We start from the raw sequence: 3,957 nt of genomic DNA, 5'->3' as shown, positions 1-3,957 counted from the left end.
CCGCGCCCTGGCCCAGTCCCCGACCAGAGAAGAGCCCGTCCTTTCGCACACCCCCAGGTGAGGCGGGGGAGCCGCCTCCCTTCCCCAGGGCCCCAGGGAAGCGGCGGCAGGACGCCAGGACGCCACGCTGGCCGGCTGGGGCGCAGGCCCCTCACCTCTCAGCGCGGAGCCGCTCCTGCTCCTCCTCCTTCTTCTTCTGCAGCAGCTCTTGGTGCCGCCGCTCTTCCTCCTCCTGGTGAATAGACAGCAAGGTCAGGGGCCTCCGGCCAGCATTGGGCTGGCAACGTGAGAGGCGGAGGTCCGGGAAGGAGCGAGGACAGCCCGCCCGACAGCCTGCTCCCCTCCCAGCGGGGACACCCCGGGCAAAGCTCCACGAGAATCACCACGGACAACTGCTTTTCACTCAGCAGCAGAGCCACGACTTAAGGGTTGACGCTGGAGCCAGACTCTCCGGCTGTGTGACCCCGGCCCAGTGGCTTAAGCTCTCTGGCCCCGGTTTCCTCACTGATAAAGCGGGAACAACAGGAATACCTACAACTTCACAAAGCTGCGGAGTTCACACAGCGGACATACTGCGAGCAGCGTCGGGCGCTGGCAAATACTAACTAAACTTCAGTTACTGGGATTTATAACCCCCTAGTGACAGATCTGTGTTCCCTACTGTCCTAAGCCTGACAGTTCCCAGGAAGAAGCAAACCCCTACTCTTTGAGGCAAAACGTTCAGTCCTCACACCAACCCTATCAAGCAGATACCACTGGTACCTGAAGGAACGGACGCCCAGCCAGGTCGGGTGACCCGCTCAGGGTCACACAGCTGCCAAGCGGCAGAGCTGAGACTGGAAGTCAGGCTCCGGAGTCTATACTCTTAACCCTCGAACCGTCACCTCCACAGGACGCGGGAGGCCAGTCACTGTCACCGTCCACGTCTCCAAGGCATTTGTTCAACCTCTTCCGGGCTTGAAGCCACAAGAGCCACCAAGACCGACCCAACAGAGTGGGGTGTGCGCAGTGGCACGGCCCAGCCTTCCCTACCCTTCCCGATGCCCGAGGCCCGAGGCCCACCTGTCGTCGTACCTGTTGGAGCCGCCTGAGCCGCCGGGCCTCCTCTTCCTGCTTCCGGCGCGCCTCCACCTCCTCCATCTTTCTGGCTGCTGCCTTTTTCTTGGCTTTCTCCTCAGCCAGCCGCTCCTCCTTGGCCTGCAGAGCACACCCCTCCTCACTCAGCCCTGCAGAATGGCCCAGAACTCTGCACCCCCTGCCCCTGCAAACCCGGCTTGTTCCCCATGGCCCAGGGGAGAGGTGCCCAGAAGCCATGGGCCCCCGAGTCTGACCTGCTTGGGGCCCACCAGGGTACAGCCCACCAGCCCGAGGCTCGCACCTTCTCAGTCTTCTCGTCGATCTGAGCAAACTTCTGCTCGATCTGCTTCTTCTTCTCCTCCTTCATCTGCTCCACCCGCTCCCGGGCCTGCAGCACCTTGCGGAGGCGCTCCTCACGCTTCCTGCGGGCACAGGGCAGTCATGGGGAGCCGAGCCGAGGCCGGGCCGGGCTGGGGCCAGGAGCCAGAGCACTTACAGCTTCACCTCCTCCAGCCGCCGCCGCTTGTCTTCCTCTACCTTCTGCCTGCGGAGCAGCTCGGCCTCCTCCTTCCGCCGCAGGTTCTCTAGGCGCTGCCGCTCCTTCTCCTGGGGCGGGGGGGGCGGGGCGGGAGGGGGTTGGGGGGGTGAGCAAGGCCCTGGTACAGCGGCGGGGGGAGGCCCCCGGGCCCCGGCCAGACTGCTTGAGAGGCAGAGTCACCCCCAAACATGCCTCCCTCCCCAGATTGAGGCCTAGGGGTCGGGGACCATAAGGCCTCCCAAGTGCCTTTGACTGAACCCTGCCAAGTCACAGCAGCACAAAAATCAGGCTCAAAATCGGATAAATGTTCTGATTAGAACTATGTTAAAGTGCACTTGGGAAGAGATGGAAGGATGAGACCGGGAAGGGAGAGACAGCTGTAGAAGTTGGGGTTAATGCTCTACACAGGGGGTGGTGGGTACATAAGTGTTCATCTATTAGTACCATGCTCTGTTTATACTATGTGTACACACACACACACACACACTCTTTTGTGTTTCTCAATATTTTTTAAAAAATGAAATATGGCCAAGTGCTAACACAGATTACCACAAGCTGGGGAGATGTATTAAGGATGGCATATTTTCCAAACTCCCTGTGATACAGGTACATGACAATTTTTACAACTTTTTTAAAGTACTAGTTGGTTGTTCAGCAGATCAATGCTGGGCCCCTCCTCCTCCGCATGCCCAGAAGGCCCCAGAGGCACAGCAGTGGACAACCAGAGGGCATAGGTGGGGGCTCCGAGCCCTCCCTGGCCAAGGACAAGACTGGTACTTGCCCCCTAATGGCTAAGTGCATGGACCAGAGCTGCCCCCTCTATCCCCCTCTCCTGGCTCCCATCAGACTCTCACCTCTGGGCTTGGCCACCCATAGGCCCCTCTCCCTGCATGAGTGACTATCCATTTCCCCTTGGCCTCTGACCTTGACTGCAGATTTCCCACCTAGAAATCTGGCCCCAAGGTAATATAACCCTAAAGATGCAGAGAAGGGTTTCTCCTGGTTGAGGGTAGACACACTCCAAGCAGCCTCTCCCACTGAATGTGCCTATAAAACCCGACTGCACGGAGCAGCTATGTGAGGCCTATGTGAGCAGGCAGAGGGGGAAGATCACGCTTTGAAGCATCACTGAACTGCAGGAAGTTTACCATTATTCTTCCTCTAGTCTAAACTCAGTGAGGTCTGAAACCCCAAAGGGACCTGTGGGGTGCACACAGAATCTGCGAAAGGCCCTCTCGTTCTGACTCAGGGAGTGGAAAGGGGACGTCTAATGCTTAGAGTATGCAGAAACCCCGATTCTGGTTTGTCCTTTTCTTCCTCCTCTCATGCCCCAGGCCACAAGGAGCCCTGTGGCAGTGGGGACAGCGGCAGTTACAGGAACGTGCAGAGTCAAAACTCTGAGGGGGGAGAAGCTTCCCCTCCACACAGCAGAGCTGTGACCCCAGAAGGCTGTGACAAGGCTTTTGGTCTTCTCTGTGTACCCCACACCAGGTGACCCTGGATGCGGCCATGGAAGCACACAGCAGAGCAGGGTAACTAAAGCCCCAGCTTCCTGGCTGGAGGACGGAGAGGAGGAACCCCAGAGAAGGGAAATGTACAGGACGGAGGGAAAAAACAACACCGTAAGGTTGTCTGTGAATGCCAAGGTGCAGCGCGGGCTGCAGATGCACAGATCTGACCCTAAATATTACACCACAAACTTCGGAGAATTAAACTCACAGACCACCTGCCAGATCCTATCCTGCCCACTGACCAGCACACCCAGGACAGATCCAAAGAGCACGGCAGAGGCTTTGAAATCTGAACATCGGAACCACACCCCACAGAAGGCAGGGGGTCACCTGCAGCCTGAACCAAACCCGGTGGGTCGCTGGCAGAGCAAAATACCAACATTCTCTGTAGGATTTAAACACGCAGCCCCCTAACGTGATATTCAAAATGGCCAGGATATAATCCACAGTTCCTGAGCACACAAAGAACCAGGAAAATCTCAGCTCCCAGGTGAAGGCAATCAGCAGCCACCAACACCAAGATGACAGACGTTAGACTTATCTGACAAAGACGTCACAGCTGTTATCATAAAAATGTTTCGACAGTAATCACATTAAGACAATTGGCAAAAAAGAAAATCTCAGCAAAGAGGAGATCTAGAAAAGAGCAAACTGGAAATTTTAGAGTTCAAAATACAGTAACAGAGATAAAAAAATTCAGTGCCTAGGTCCAAGAGCAGAATGGGAAAGACTGGCAGATGTCCGTGAACATGAAGATAAGTCAATAAAATGTATCTGATCCAAACAGACAGAAAAAGCTACTGAAGAGAAATGAACAGTCCGAAGGACTTC

The 3,957-nt window shown here is 56.3% G+C and overlaps 1 long non-coding RNA gene across 1 annotated transcript; it reads right to left on the bottom strand.

Annotated features, from left to right (window-relative positions):
* Positions 1-155: 155 nt before the first annotated feature.
* LOC145718595 (uncharacterized) lies at positions 156-3,925 on the bottom strand (the record flags this gene model as incomplete). The annotated part of the gene is made up of 4 exons (XR_014141910.1): positions 1,574-3,925; positions 1,379-1,499; positions 1,075-1,197; positions 156-232 (listed from the first exon to the last, which is right to left on the bottom strand). It is a non-coding gene; the product is annotated as an uncharacterized LOC145718595 (long non-coding RNA).
* Positions 3,926-3,957: the final 32 nt, after the last annotated feature.

The sequence above is a fragment of the Leptonychotes weddellii genome, unplaced genomic scaffold (genome assembly GCF_054177405.1).
Source record: "Leptonychotes weddellii isolate Sample4059 unplaced genomic scaffold, ASM5417740v2 HiC_scaffold_18153, whole genome shotgun sequence".
Classification (NCBI taxonomy): Eukaryota; Metazoa; Chordata; class Mammalia; order Carnivora; family Phocidae; genus Leptonychotes; species Leptonychotes weddellii.
This window is presented reverse-complemented; position numbering and strand designations above follow the sequence as displayed.